The sequence below is a fragment of the Eublepharis macularius genome, chromosome 4 (genome assembly GCF_028583425.1).
Source record: "Eublepharis macularius isolate TG4126 chromosome 4, MPM_Emac_v1.0, whole genome shotgun sequence".
NCBI classification, from domain to species: domain Eukaryota; kingdom Metazoa; phylum Chordata; class Lepidosauria; order Squamata; family Eublepharidae; genus Eublepharis; species Eublepharis macularius.
In genome coordinates, this window is record NC_072793.1 from 83,341,218 (window position 1) to 83,357,516 (window position 16,299).

Here is a 16,299-nt window from a genome sequence, read left to right on the forward strand (position 1 = left end):
GGGGGAATGAAGGCCAGTAAACTGAATCCCAGACCAGACAAGACAGAGGTGCGGTTGGTCAATGGAGAAGGTGCTCGAAGACTATGAAGTCAACCTATTCTGGAGGAGGGTGCATCTCCCCCGGAAGGAGCAAGTTTGTGGCTTGGGGGTGCTGATGGATCCTGGCCTATGCTTGGAGTGCCAGATCTCCTCTATGGCATGCAGCATCTTTTGTCAGCTTCAGCTCATTTGCCAGCATAGGCTCTACTTTAAAAAGTGTGATTCTTTAAAAATGGTGATTCATACTCTGTTTACATCCAGGTTAGGTTACTATAATGTGCTTTATGTGAGCTGTCTTTGAAAACTGCTCAGAATATCCAATAGGTCCACAATTCAGTGACCACACTATTGTTGGATTGTTATCACCCCTGTGCTGAGAGATCTGCACTGGCTCCCCAACTGTTTCCTGAACCCCTAGACAGGTTGAGGCTAGAAGGAACTGCCTCCTCCAGTTGAATGCAGTCTGCCAATCAAGGTCTTCTTCCTAAGTCCTGCTCAATGTGCCCCTGCTTGCAGAGGTGAGGCAGATAGTGAACAGAGAGAGACCTTTTTCAGTGGTGGCACTTTCCCTTTTGAATGCCCTCCCACTCGAGGCTTGCCTGGGGTTCCCCTTACTTTCCTTTAGGCACCAGGCCAAAATATTTCATTTTATGCAGGCTTTGAACAGAGGGAGTCCCTCTTCAGCAGTTTTTACAATCTGCTTCAAGTCCAAGGACTAATTCATGAATACCATTTTAGGCTTCTTTTTTTAAAAAAAGTTGTTCCATGCTATCTTTGTGCCCTGGAAAGTTTTATGGCTTGCTTTCACGCTGCTAGATTTATGATTTTTTTGTACTTTTTTGTCTTCTTAGCTACCGTGAAGGTGACGGATAAACCTATCTGCCCTTAACATCAAGTATCACTGCCTTTGTACACGAAGGTTCATGGTATTATGGCTAACCTTAGATAGTATTGAACTTGTAGCTCTGAAGCCTTGCCATATATGTGCCAGGAAGGGTAGAGAGAGGAATAAGGTATCAATAGAACACATGCCTCAGAGGAGGAAGAAGGGAGAAAAAGCAAGGTTGTGGGTTCAGTAGCCCGAGTATTTGGGATACAACAGAGTGGTTGGGGTGAGTACGGGAAAGAGAAAAAGACAGTTCCCATGGGTTTTTGGAAGATATTCTCACCCCCGATACAGGGACAAAGGATAATGTTCTGTCTGTAGGTCTTTCTGAGCCAGAATTTTATCTGCAAGCCTCAAGTAACTGTTAATAATAAGTTTATTGGGGCTAGATCATTCATAAATTTGGGAGGAAACTCTCTTCTCTGAAATCAGCATTGTTTATTTAGTGCATTTTTATCTTATCCTTTCTCAAAGGAGCTTAGGGTGGCACACATCAGTCTCTCTTACTCTGTTTTGCCCATACAACAACCTTGTGAGGTAGGTTAGGCTGATGGAGAGAGAGAGAGAGAGAGAGAGAGAGAGAGAGAGAGAGAGAGAGAGAGAGAGAGAGAGAGAGAGCCACTTCTCCCCAAGCAACCCACATAGTCCAGACTGCTGTCTACCACAAGCAAAGAAACAACAACCAAAAACTGTTTATGCAGCTAATAACTCTGAATATCTCAAGCAAGTAAAACAAACCTTTGGCTTTAGAGGAAGAAACCCACAATAAACAAATCAACCCGAGGAACACTAACCAAGCCATGATGTGGAGAAATTCCTTTTTAAGCACATCCAAGCAGAGCTATGAGACTTCTTCAGGAGTCTTCTGCTAGGATTACTGCTACCAGCATTAATTGCAGATGAGGAGTTCAGAGTCTAGAGAACCTCACAGCTAATTCTTTGGAGTAGCTTGAGCTTCTGGAAAGAAAGTCCCCCTACTGATACTACATGGTAAGTGACTTATGAGCCTGAGAGCTTCTAAAGCAGTTTGTGATGACATATAGTGGTTTGCTGAAAGAGATGAAAAAGGCAAACAAATTATTGGATTAAACAGGCCTTTGCATTCACATAAAGTAGCTCTTTGAGTCAGGGGGACTGAAAGTCCAGTCTAAAGCAGGTCTACTCAGAACTCTGCTTTGGCCTATCCAGTGAGGCTTACTCCAGGGAAAGTGTTCTTAGGATTGCATTGTTAGAGCCTTTCTAAACACATCAGGAGGAAATATGGGGAAAAATCTGATTCTAGCTCTGGTAGTTTAAGGACACAATTTTTTTCCAAATTGAAGTCAAAACACTAGAAATATTTTGTTTTTCTATTCTGAATGATGCACAGAACACTGTGCATGTCCAGTTCACCACAACTTTCTGCTCCTATTCATCTGCATCTTTCCCACCCTCTGTTTTGACTATGTGTATGTGGATCATTGATAAAACACTGCAAAACAACATTCTTGGAGTATTTATATAGCTGGAACAATGTTCTTTTTATATGATGTTGTACCCCTGGGTTGGATCCAGACTAAATTTTCCATTCATCAAGGCACTTTTGTCAATGGAACAGGATGTTCCAGTTCCCTCTCCTGCTGCAGGCCGCTGATCTCCCAAAAAAGTTGTTTCTGGGGGATTTGGGACTCCCCAGGAAGAAGGGCAAATCAAGGGTCTACAAGCAGGAAAGAGGAACTGGTAAATATTACTCTTCCCCTTTAGTTAGTAGAAAATTTAATCTAGATCCAAACCAATGTGCTGAAGCACATACACATGTCAATGAAACATGAAACACGAAACTGAAAGTGAATAATGCAGGATGAGGTATCCAGTCTGCTACAGCTCAACTAAGATGTGTGAAACAGGGAAATGCCAGTTGAATCTTCCAGCCAATGTGCACAAATTGTGTGATGCTTCCTTTCCTTGACAAAGCTGAATCATGTCATGATAGGAAAACCTCACTTAAAAAAAGAAAGAAAATCCAGAATCCTGAAATTACCTTCAAGCTTCTCTCAGTGATGTTCATGTATAATCATGAAGCCAATGAAACAAAATCCTATGGCTTCAGAATCTATGGGAGTAACTCTTTTTAATAACTCAAACTATTCCAGTAGATTAGTTGTCATATCGATTCATTAGTCAGACATGCCAAAGAGAGACATTTGAGGAATCTGGTGGTTAGCAGACCACAAACTGAGTAAAGAAAAAAGATTGAGGCTATTGCTAAATTTGTCATTTCATTTCTACAAAGCACCATTACCTTAATAGCACAATATTGTTCTTTATGTAGAAGAGATACCCAAGAGCATAAGAATTAAAGGAACATTTCCATATGCTTAGGAGCATTTTCTCTTGTAGTAATTTTAGCCACGTACAGACAATTCTACGACTTCCTAGCAAGGATGCTCTAAGCTTAGATGTTTTAATTATACTTTACAACTTCAATAAAGATTCTACCCACAGACCAAACTATATGCCTCATTAATGTCATGTTTTCCCTAAATGCAAAAAAGTCTTAATTGTGCCCAGTAGGAAGATATTTGAATATGAGATGGCATTAAGACAAGTGATTGAAACCAAGGCACATGGAGACATTCTACGAAAGCTCATACCCTGGAAATGTAGTTGGTCTTTAAGGTGCTACTGGACCAGAATCTTGTGCAATCTGGGACATTTACAGTCCCACAATCAAGAGACTTGAATTCTTCATGGCAACTCTTTAACTCTGTTGGCACCCCAAATAGGTCAGTGGATACAACTGAATAGAGCTACTTTATTTGCATATTGGGTGCAATCCTTATGTTTTCAGGGTGAGAGGCTGGGATTGATCTGGCAGACCTAGAAACAAATGCAATAAAAGAGGGGAGGAGAGGGAGCCTCAACTTGCAGGTTTGCAGTGTTGCGGATTCAGCCTTGGAGCAAGCATTCTGCTTTCCTCCTTCCTTCGGACTCTGATTTCTGCTTGCTATAGCTGATAACAGAATGTCCTCACATGACACAGATTATATCAACACAAGATTTTCAGAACTTTGGCAAAACCTTCTAAACTGTTTGATTTGTCTGGGAACGACTGTACCTCTGTAGCCGGTGCTGTTTGAACCTTTTAAATCTGGGTTACATTTTTTGTCCTTGAACCTCTATATTCAAATTCCATGCATTTGATATTTTCAAACTTTGCCTTGGGAACATAAGTGCTATTTTTTTTGCCTACCCACTTTGCTTCGATGACAAAACCTCATCCAAAAAGCTACTCACATGCATCTGCAAGACTGCAACCCACGCTGGGCAAAGAGTGCAGGATGTGTGGGTGGGTCAGTACTGGTATCAGGGAGATAGATCCTCTGAATCTATCAGGGAGAGGCATTGTTGGGTAGCTGATGCCCCCAAAGCCCACCACTGCAAATCAGATCAATCACACTTGTCCACTCTCTCTGTGTCATGGCACTCATCCCCCTCAAAGAATGAGGCCTGACCACCTTTCCTATGGGAAAGGGGAGGGGGGCTCTTCTTCCTCTCTTGTGCTGCCTGGCAGTGGAGGGATGCTGCATGCTCCAGTCCTGTGCTTGTTCACCTGCCAAGTGAGCAGTGATGGCTGTTAAGATCAGCTGTAGCAGCAGGTTGTATTTTGAAGTCTTAATTTTAAAGAGAGAATCCTCATCTCCCCAAATTACAATTTATCTCCAGACAACAGAGATCATTTCCCATGGAGAAAACGGAAGCTTCTGAGAGTGTTATGCCGCACTGAGATTTTCCACCTCCCCAAACCCAACTATCCTCCGGCTCCATCCTCCATATCTCCAGGAATTTCCCCAAACCAGAGTTGGCAATCTAGTAAGATCACAATTCAAAAGGCTTTCCATTTAAAAAAAAAGCCTTCTGCTGATGTCAGCTGGCATGCAACCAAAGAGGCCAAGCATAACTCCTAGGAGACAGAGTTCCAGAGCCTACAACATCATTACCATTTCTTTTTCCCAGCAGTTGAACAGATGCTTTCAGTACATAAGGGCTCCTAATGAAGTTCATTCTCCAGCTAGAGAATCTCGAGTAGAAAGCGTGAAATATTTACTTACAACATTTATATGCCGCTTCCTCAGAAACTTGCTTGAGGCAGCTCACAACATAAATGATATGTAAAATAAAATCACTGGAATTAACAACCATGAAAAATATAGACAATAAAGTCCAGAAGCATAAAAGCACATAAAACCATAGAAGTGTAAAACAATTAGCAGCTGAAGACAACATCACAATGGTCCTCAGACTAGAAGCATATTGTAAAACCACTTAAGTCAACACCATGCATTCTTTTGGACTGGTGCTTAAAAGAATGTACAGCAGGTACCAGGGCATTCCACAAGTGAGCTGCCACCACTCAAAATGCCCTGATCTGACTGCCACCTACCTCATCTCTGAAGGTGGGGTCACAGAGGCAACATTTGTGGGCAAGATAACTATCAGGCTGGATAGTATGAGAGCAAACAGTATCCTCTATCTATACCATTTAGAGTTATGAGTAAGAAACAGAACTTTGAACTGTGCCCATTAACAGGGCATCTTTTGCCTGAAAGCCTGGAGAACTGCTGCCTGTCATAGGTGTCTTATAGTTCTAGATGGTTATAGTTCCTAGCCCAACATGGTAGGAAATATTTCTGTATATCTTCCTTGACAGATAATGCTGGCATATGCATCTTCAAAACAGTCATAGCAGTTTATTTAGACAGCCAGACCATCCCTTCCATCAATGATCTCTGTCTTCCCCGAGGACCACTTCATTCAGTATTCATGCACAAATGAATTCTATTTGAAATAATAATGCCCATGGGACTGAATATGACCACAAGATTACTACACAAAGGCTCTGTTGCTCACTTTAAAGGCAATGGCTTGGAATTGATCATATAACTCTCATCATACTTTACTTCTGTAGTACAAAAGGACCAATATAGAAATGGCCATTTTACCCTGCATATATTTTACCGGTGGCCAAACAGCTGGTGTCTTATGAATAGCTAAAGGATATGTGTTGCAAAGGAACTCTTTGAGTGCAAGGATTTTTGCACCTACATATCGTTCAGTGAAAGTTCTTCCCATTTCTAGGAACTTTAGCTCACCAGAAACAAAATTATACCCAAATTTGTTCGAATTTGCTTGTCTTTGAAGTTTTTTTTAAACAGGCATTTTAAGTATGCTGAATTTCATGGGTATTTATGTGCTGGGTGCTTTTTAAAAACATGCCTTGTCTTCAGAGTGTGAGCTCACACAGATTATATTGAAGTGTGACTTAATTCTCTACTTCAGATGCCCACGGGCACTCTGATGCATATACACAAAGCTTCACAAGTGGGTTCCCCAGTTTTCTGCAATAGATGAGGTAGCCCTGTACATGCACCTCTGCATATACGTGGAGTTGTTCTCTCCACTGACATAGAACATTTTCACATGGCTTACCGGCCTCCGGAATGTTGCACAAAACTCCCGGCAGACAGCGTCTTCTCACGCGAAATCACACCAGGAAGATGCTGTTATCTGGGAGTTTTGCGTGAAATCGCGTGAGAAGACACTGTCTGCTGGGAGTTTTGTGCAGCATTCCAGAGGCTGGTAAGCCGTGTGAAAATGTCCATAAATAGGGAATTCCTGACTTGTATGTGTAATGTAATTCCTATTTCAGCAAGGTAGATATGATGCAACTTGCCTTGATTCTTCAATATAAGGAGAGATAGAAATAGAAATATTAGCCTGGTAATCCATTTTACACTCTGATTTAGAGGAACAGTTTTAAGACACTATCCACCAGGTCATTCTCTTTTGCTTTTGCTCTCGCTCTACTGCCATTTATTTCAGCAGGGTTTGTGCAAAAAATTCCTGGTGGCTTATGCTGTTTGTGCCATCTAATTAAATGGTAGTTATATTAAATTGCATTTGTTTTTTAAAGAAATGTGATTGATTTAATCAGCCTGTTAATGTTCAGTGCGTTTTTCTCTTTAAAATTACCCTGCAGGCCTTTTCAGGAATAAGTGAATCCATATGTTTTCCATTTACTCATTCTTTAAGTGACTGAACCACTTGAATATTACTAAAACACTCAGTTTCTTCAGCAAGAGGTGTCACTACAGGTTGTCTTCAAAGGACCTTTCTGAGGCTGTGAACTGAAACAAAACAGACCAGCTAAATCTGTAGCAATAGGGTTCAGATATGTACATTATGAAATAAAGCAGCCTGGATTAACTCCACTGAAAACAAGGAACAGCACAGGGTAGTTTAATAAGGGGCAGTTTAAACACTACCCTAATCCTGCAGAAACTACTTTGCTGCCTGTGGCTCCCACATATATGTTTGTGTAAAGTGACACCAAGTCACGGCTGATTTATGATGACCCTGTGGGATTTTCAAGGCAAGATACAAACAGAAGTGGTTTGGCATTGCCTGCCTCTATGTAGCAAACCTGGACTTTCTTGGAGGTCTCACATTCAAGTACTAAGAAGCGCCAACCCTCTCCTCGATTCCAAGATCTGACAAGATCAGGCTAGCCTGGGCTTCCAGGTCAAGCCTGTATATGTGTAATTGCATTTTAACCCTTTCCTTCCTTCAAGGAAATTGACATCTATCATTTTCCCTTCCTCCATTTTATCTTCACAACAACCCCATCAGGTAGGTTGGATTGAGAGAATGACCAACAAAAAGTCACCCGGTGAACTTCATAACTTGGTAGGGACTTGAACTTGGATCTCCACAACCTCAATCCAGCACTCTAACTACTATACATCACTATTTTCTATTTGACTGGGGTAAATGTGAGTGAAGGCCAGTCATGGGTCTTTCCTATGGAACTGGCACCCCTCCTGCTGGCTGTGTAAGATCCTGTGATTGGGTCCTAGTCATATGGTTATCTGAATTTCCATTTGGTTGGAAATCATTAATGGAAAAACAGTTCTAATATGGCTGGAGTAATGTTTAAAGAGCCCCATGTTACTATATGAAAAAAGGGCAACTTGCATTTTTTAACCTGGCTCCCATCCCAACCTCCATGATACATTCAATAGTATCTGTCTTAGTGAAAGACAGATACAAGGGAAAGATAAATGGTACTGTTGTACCTTTAAGTTAGCATATTATGCTATTAATGAGGGAATACGTGTGATGAAGCCTGCTCATGCTAGTTGTGGTCCCAGTAGCAAACAGAAGTCCCTCTTCAAGGACTTCATCATGTCCTATGTTTCTGGCAAGGAGAGAGTTCCATCAGCTGCTGTCCATTCACTGTTGATGTAGCATCTAGCTTTGCTTTCCCAAGGAGGAAGGACACGTGACCAGCTGTTTTCTGTGCTCATGTGTTGGCAAATCTGAATGTGGGAATCAGCCCAAAATCTTTTATTGTCACATAAGCAACAGCTCACATCGATGAATTAAAAAAGCAAGAAAGTTGAGTTACACTGGAGAATTGGCCAGAAGATTAAAGTGAAAACTGATTAGTAAAATAATACAATCTCTTTACTGGAGTGCTAAATATGGAACATCATACAGACTCAAATGAGAGAGAGTTGAATTTTCATATGAGAATCATTCACAATCCTTTATTTAAAATTCGGGGACAATCATGTTTGTTAATGAATTCTAGTTCAACAGCTTCATGTTGTAATAGCCCTTGGAAATGATTCTGTTCAAGTATCTAGAGAGACTGAATCATTCCCTGATCATTTTTTATTTATACAGTTTATATTCCCAACGTACAGTGCAATAAGGTAATGCTCTTACAATTTTCTTCTTTTGCTTATGACTCTTTTGTTCAGTTTTCTAGTTCTACCATGCTACGCAATAGCTTTAATATGGTTAGAAAAACAGTTTGGACATTTCTAGCCTTGTGCCCAGACTGAATTTTGCACAATTGCCTGGACCAGTTATCATAGTCAGGGAAACCTTTCTAGTGAGTAATGCCTTAAGCAGTTTTGTTTCTTTACTCGAAGTAGGCTCCCCAGTGTGAATATGTATGGCTACGAGCATGTGTTAAGGATTTCCCTAGACCCACCATCCCTTAGGATCCTAATAAAACAACTTTATTTTTTCTTACATTACTGTGGCTCTTCAGCAGTTTTAAATATACCTTACTAGTAACAAAGTAGGCATTGCCTCCTGCTCTGCTCCTGATCCTGGCTGGGTGAAGAGGGGTTGAACATTGCCTCTTACTAAGTGCCTGATCCTGGCCGGGTGAAGGCAGGGGGTGGGTATTGCCCCCTATTCCGCTTCTGATCCTGGCTAGGTGAAGGTGGAGGGCAAGCAATGCCACCTGTTCCACACCTGATTCTGGCAGTGTGAAGGGGGCAGGCATTGCCACCCACTCTGCTCCTGATTCTGGGGTGGGGGGGGTGAAGGGAGGGCAGGCATTGCCACCTGCTCTGTGCCTGATCCCAGCTGGGTGAAGTGGGGAGTGGACCTTTCCTCCAGCTCCACATCTCATCCCAGCCAGGTGAAGGCGGAGGTCGGGCATTGCCGCCTGCATCATTCCTGATCCCAGCCAAGTGAAGGGGGTGAGCATTGTCTCCTGCTCTGTGTCTGACTCTGTCTGGGTGAAGGGGGGTGGGCATTGCTGCCTGCTCTGTGTCTGGCCCTGACGGGGTAAAGGGGGGCATTGCTGCCTGCTCTGTACCTGATCTCGGCTGTGTGAAGGGGGGGCGAGCATTGCCACATGTTCCACACCTGATCCTGGCCAGGTAAAGAGGGGTGGGCATTGCCATCTGCTCCACTCCTGATTCCAGCTGGGTGAAAGGGATGGGCATTGCCTCCTGCTCTGCACCTGGTTCTGTCTGGGTGAAGGGGGGCAGGCATCTGATCCCAATGGGGAGATGAGGGGAAGAGTATTTCCGCCTGCTCCGTGTCTGATCCCAGCTGCATGAAGGGGGTGGGTGGGCATTGCCTCCTGCTCTGCGCCTGATTCTGTCCAGGTTAATGGGGGTGGACAGTGCTGCTTACTCCGCATCTGATCCTGGCTGGATGAAGGAGGGGGCATTGCCACCTTCGCTGTGCCTGATTCCAGCAGGTTGAAGAGGGAGCAGGCATTGCCACCTGCTCCGCTCCTGATCTTGGCTGGGTGAAGGGGGAAGTGAGTATTGCCTCCTGCTCTGTTCCTGATACCATCTGGGTGATGGTGGGGGTGAGCGTTGCCATCTGCTCTGCTCCTGATCTCAGTTGGGTGAACGTGGGGAGGTGGGCATCACCCCCTACTTTGTGCTTGATTCCAGCTAGGTGAAGGCAGCCACCTGCTCCACATCTGATCCCAGCTGCGTGAAGGCAGGGGCCGGCATTGCCACCTGCTCCACTCCTGATCCCAGCTGGGTGAAGTTGGGGGTGCGGGCATTGCCACCTGCTCTGATCCCAGCTGGGTGAAGACAGGGGATGGGCATTGCCACCTGCTATGCTCTTTATCCCAGCTTGGTGAAGGCGGGGGACGGGCATTGCCACCTTCTCCACTCCTGATCCTAGCTGAGTGATGGCTGGGGTTAGTTGGGATTGCCACCTGCTCCATGCCTGATCCCAGCTGGGTGAAGGTGGGAGTGGGTATTGCCATCTGTTCTGTTCCTGATACCAGCTGGGTGAAGTCAGGGGGCAGGCATTACCACCAGCTTTACGCCAGATCCCAGCTGGGTGATGGCAGCAAGTGAGCATTGCCACCTGCTCCTCTCCTGATCCCAGCTGGATGAAGTCGGGGGCAGGCATTGCCCCCTGCTGTGCGCCTGATCCCAGCCTGGGCTTCCTGTTGTGGTGCACTCTTGGAGGGACGGACTGCCTCTTCTGGGCTTCCTTATACAGCAGCGCCCTCTGGAGGTACATCAGGATAGGAAGTAAGCTGTCTTGAAGTTAGATTTTTATATAGTAGGATTCGGATAGACTTTGCAAATGCGACATGGAAAAGGTTGATTCTTTGCCCCATATAACACTGGAATGCCCTCGCTGCAATTCATATCGTGAACTGTGGATTACTCCTATTTTAAATAAACTACCCCTTAATTGTACTAAAAGACAATATAGTCCCTTATTTGCTGGTGGATAGAAACCTAAGGATCACGCTGGCTTTGGCCAAGTATCTCTCCTCCAAATTTTCCTTAAAGAAATAAAGACTCTGTATCCACTGTTCAAGATAATTGGATCAAAGGAGCTTGAAAAGAAAAGAAAGATACTATTTATTTATTTATTATATTAGATTTTTAGTCCACCCTCCTCACTGAGCAGGCTCAGGGTGGAGCACAACATTTTAATTTACATAAAAACACATAAAAGCAGATAAAAACATTACAATAACATTTAAAACACTACATACAATAAAAACTTCTCCTCAGATGGCAATGGAAGAGTTACTTCATTTTGGACATGGCCCATATATCCATATCTATAGATATATATAGGTTGGTGGACAGCTCTTTTCAAGTCAAGTCAAGTATGGCCAGCGGGGGCCCAGCCTAGCCTCTGCCATATGCCTGGCAGAACATCTTTGTCTTACAGGCCTGGCGGAAGGATAATAAATCCAGCTGGACCCTGGTTTCATCAGACAGAGATTTCCACCAGGCCGGTGCCAGAACTGAAAAGGCCTTGGCTCTGGTCGAGGCCAGGCAAGCCTCCCTAGGACCGGGGACCACCAAAAGTTTTTTGTGTGTAGAACGAAGTGTCCTCTGGGGTATATATAGGGAGTGGCAGTCCCACAGATATGCTGGACCCAGTCTGCATAGGGCTTTATAGGTCAGCACCAAAACCTTGAACTGGACCAGGTACTCAACTGGTAGCCAATGCAGCTGGCGTAATATAGGTGTTATATGTTCCCCTATTGGGACTCTTGCAATCAGCTGTGCAGCTGCATTTGAACCAGCTATAATCTCTGGATCAAGCCCAAGGGAAGCCCGGTGAAGAGCAAGTTGCTGTAATCTAATCTAGAGGTAACCATTGCTTGGATCACTGCTGTTAGGTCGTGGGTCGACAGGGAGGGTACAAGTTGCCGGGCTTGTCTCAGATGGAAAAATGAAGACCGGACAACTGCTGTGGTCTGTGCCTCCATAGTCAAGGAGGCATCCAAGATCACCGCCAGGCTCTTCACTCTCGCAAGTGGTGCAAGCGGCGCTCCATCAAGAGCGGGGAGCCAGAGTCCCGTACACATGGACCCCAGACCCACATGCAGGACCTCCGTTTTTGTGGGATTTAGTTTCAACCGACTCTGTTTCAACCACTCAGTCACAGCTTCGAAGGCACTCTCCAAGACATCTGGGGCAGAGTCAGGCCAGCCGTCCATCATCAGATATAATTGGGTGTCATTGGCATATTGATGACACCCAAGTCCGAAACTTCGCACCAACTGGGTGAGGGGGTGCATATAAACATTAAACAATAGAGAGGAGAGTATCACCCCCTGAGGGACACCGCACACCAATGGGTGGTGGGATGACAATTTCTCCCCAAGCACCATCCTCTGTCCCCGACCATGGAGAAAAGAGACAAGCCACTGTAAGGAAGTCCCTTGTACCCCCACATCGGCAAGGTGGTGGGTCAATAGGTCATGATCGACCATGTTGAATGCTGCTGACAAATCCAACAATATCAGCAGCGCCGATCCACCATGATCCAGTTGCCTGCGGAGATGGTCAGTGAGGGTGACCAGCAACGTCTCTGTCTCGTGACCCGGGCAGAAGCCAGACTGGAAGGGATCTAGGGATGAGGAATCATTCAGGAAACCCTGTAGCTGCTCCACCACTGCCCACTCAATCACCTTACCCAGAAATGGAAGATTCAAAACTGGGTGGTAGTTGACCAGGTCAGTGGGGTCCAAAGATTGTTTCTTCAGTAGAGGCCTAACCACAGCTTCCTTCAGTGCTACAGGAAAGACCTCAGAGTTCAAGGACATGTTGACAATGGCCTCCAAGGCAGTCCATAGCCCATCCACACTGGCCTTCACCAGGCAAGACGGGCATTGGTCCAAGGAGCACGTGGTAGGTCTCTCTGCTCGCAGGGTCCTGTCTACCTCATCTCCAGAGAGTGGGTTGAATTGATCTAATATCGGCCCAGTGGATGGCCAAGGGGCCTCTAGTTCACAATTATGAACTATCAATTGTGGCTGGCAAGTTGTGGCAGAGAGACAAGATTTTGTCAGCAAAAAAGTTTGCAAAAGCCTCACAGCTAATATTTGAATTTAAAATTTGAGAGTCTCCCCCTGACAGGGAGACCAAAGACCAAACCACATTAAATAATTTTGCTGGGCATGAGCTAGCTGATGCAATGGAAGCTACGTAGAAATCCTTCTTTGTAGCTTTCATCGCCATCTCGTAGGCTTTCATAAACGTCCTATAAGATGTTTTTGCTTCTTCATCGCAAGATCATCGTCACACTTGCACAAGCCATCTTAGTTCCCGCTTCATCCGTCATAGCTCCTCAGTGTACCAGGGAGCCAGTCTGGTGCGGGGGTGAAGAGGGCGATGGGGGGGGGATTCCGTCGATGGCTTCAGAGAGATGGACTTGCCAGTCTTCCCACAGCTCATCTAACAAACCATCAGGGAGTATTGGATCCCATAGAGCATTCTGGAAACCAATAGGATCCATGAATCTCCGCAGGCGAGCTTAAATACGCTCGCCACCCTTGCGGGGGGGGGGATATCCTTCAAAACCGAGTGGTCTGACCATGGCACCTGATCAACTGTGTTCTTCAAGAAATAGTTGCAATTTAACAGGAACACAACAACAATAAAGTAGGAGTATATTATGGCAATGATGATCCACTTAAAAGGATGGATGCCATGAACTTTTCAGCAAACATGATCGACAAGTGAACGTACCATGCTTGACCCATGAGTTAAATCTCTGATCTATTTGCTTGTCCACTCTGCACTTTGAATGACTGTCAAACAGCTTTGCTGCGGCATAGTAACTAAAGGTGGGCACGAACCAGGAAGAAATGAACCATGTGGTTCATGGTTCGTCCCATTTGCTATGTGTGGAAGGGAAGAGAAGTAAGACTCCCATTGGGTTGTATGAAAGCATACATGTGTACACTATTCTGTTAATACATCAAAAATAACTGGATGAACACAGACAGCCAAACTGATCATGAATGACAAATATATTGTGAACCTAATGGGGGGTGGGTAGGGTTGTTTCATGCATTCATACCTTTCTTTTTTTATAAAGTTTTTATTTTTTAATCACTAACAATACAAAGGAAAGAAGGGGGGCAGAGGGAAGGGAAGAAAAAAAACACATAACAGCACAAACACTACATCTACAAATAATGCTTTCCCTTCATACTGCCATTGTTTAAAATTAAAACTTTGTAAAATACTGTTAGATTGGTAGACCTTGCAAAATACAGATTATAATCAAGATTAGGTCTTCCTCCCCCCCCTGGGCCTCGGACGCAGTTCTCTCTGAACAGCTGCAGTCGCCGCGCTCGTTCCTTCCTCCCCTCCCCCTTCAGACTTGGAACCCTTCTCTTCTTGCTGCAAATCCTGCTGGAACTCTGGATGCTGACCCTCAAAGTCCCTTAGTTGATCTTCTGATATTATCTTGTAAGCTTGATCTTTGTAATTAAACCAGATACCTTCCGGAAATAACCATTTGAACTTTATTTCACGTTTCCTCAAAAGAGCCACAAACCCTTTGTATTTAAATCTTCTTTTCCAAGCTAAAAATGGAACGTCCTTCAGTATCTTAACCTTATTACCCAGAAAGTCCAGATCCACATTGTATGTATTATATAGGATAGTGTCCCGAATCCTCTTAGATGAGAAGTCAATGATGATCTCGCGAGGCAGCTGACGCTTCATTGCATATTTTGAAGAAGCCCGACGGACTTCCAAAATGGCGCTTTTTAAACATGCATTCATACCTAACAGGACACCTGCACAGCAAAGTAAGGTCAGATTTGCTATTGCTCTCTTACTTGTAAAACACAAATAAAGACAGTATATAGTTTCATTTTTAAAGAATCTCAGCTTTATTATTCCATTCCATTTAAATTCTTATTTCTTGATAATTTTTGGCTGCAGTTTATATCCCAGAGACAGTTCATTTCTGCTATAACTGTATTTTCTGTTAGGAAAAAAGTTCAGTTGGCAATACATTATCTGATCATCATTACCATAGATGGTCTCTTCATCAATGGCTATTTTTATAGCAGTCCAGAAGAGAGGGCTGCACCAGTAAGCAGAACAAGAAAAGGCAAAATAGTGTGTCATGGGCCAGTCAGAGCACAGCAGCATTGAGTGTTCCTCAGGAGAAGAGGAGCCCTGGGTAGCCAGCCCTGAACCAGGAACCAGCAAGCAGGCTGACAAGCTACAGGCTGGTCAGGAAGGACCAACAGCCAGCAGCTGAGGAAGAGCCACCAATGCCCTCCAGCCTGGAAACAACAACAGGTGAAACTAGGGTGATTGCTCCCAGCCCTCCAGCATCGCCCACAGTCTTAGAGCGCTGAAGATGGAGGCTAAGGACAAGCCTGCAGGGTAACTCCCCAGCAACTGGTCCTCCCCTCAGCAGGCAGGTGGGGTGGGGTGGGGTGGTAGTGGTGGTTATCAGTTGGTAGGCAGGATGGTTGATGCTTGGTTCTGTGCCCTATGGTAAGCCAAGGCTTCATCAGCTGTGGCCTTTACCTTTTCCAACAATTTCTTCTCTGGGTCTTTGTTTCTGTCGCCTTACACTCGCTCCCCCCTTTAGCTGCTGGGCCTGCAAACTATTTCCTCACAGATCCATTATAAAATAACATACTGTAGAATGCACATTATTGGAATCATACTTCCGAAACAGAAAGAAAAAAGGCTAGTCTCCCAGACACACATAAGTAAAACAAAGTCGATTATGGCTAAACTATATAGTAATGTTGCCAGAGTTCCTGCAGTGAAGCTTCAGAAAAAAGTGTGTAAGGCAAACTGAGTGGCTCATAGGAGTGGCTGCAACCCCAGACTTTGATTTAACCCACCAGGGATCAGAGCTTTTAGTCTCAAAATCTACTCTGCCTTTTTTTCCAGTAACATTATGTCATTTAGGGCATATAATCTCTATATAGCCCATGTGAAGTCTAAGCAGGATTCATACATTTCTAAAGCCAATATAATAATGTGCAGAAAATTTATTAACTATGAGCCTAGATGACAGTTAGTCAGTTGACTGTCATTGGTTGAATTTCCTCAAGAAAAATGACAGTGTGCTTCGAAACAGAGTTATACCTTTCTAAATCCATCAAAGTTTGAAGGGTAACTCTGCTTAGGATGGCAGTATTAGATACTAACTCAGCATCTTGTGTATCATTGAAATCCTATGTCTAAACCAACTGAAATCTAAACTCCTTTTTTATTTCAATAGATTTAGAGCGGAACCACAAGTGACAAAAGGCACAG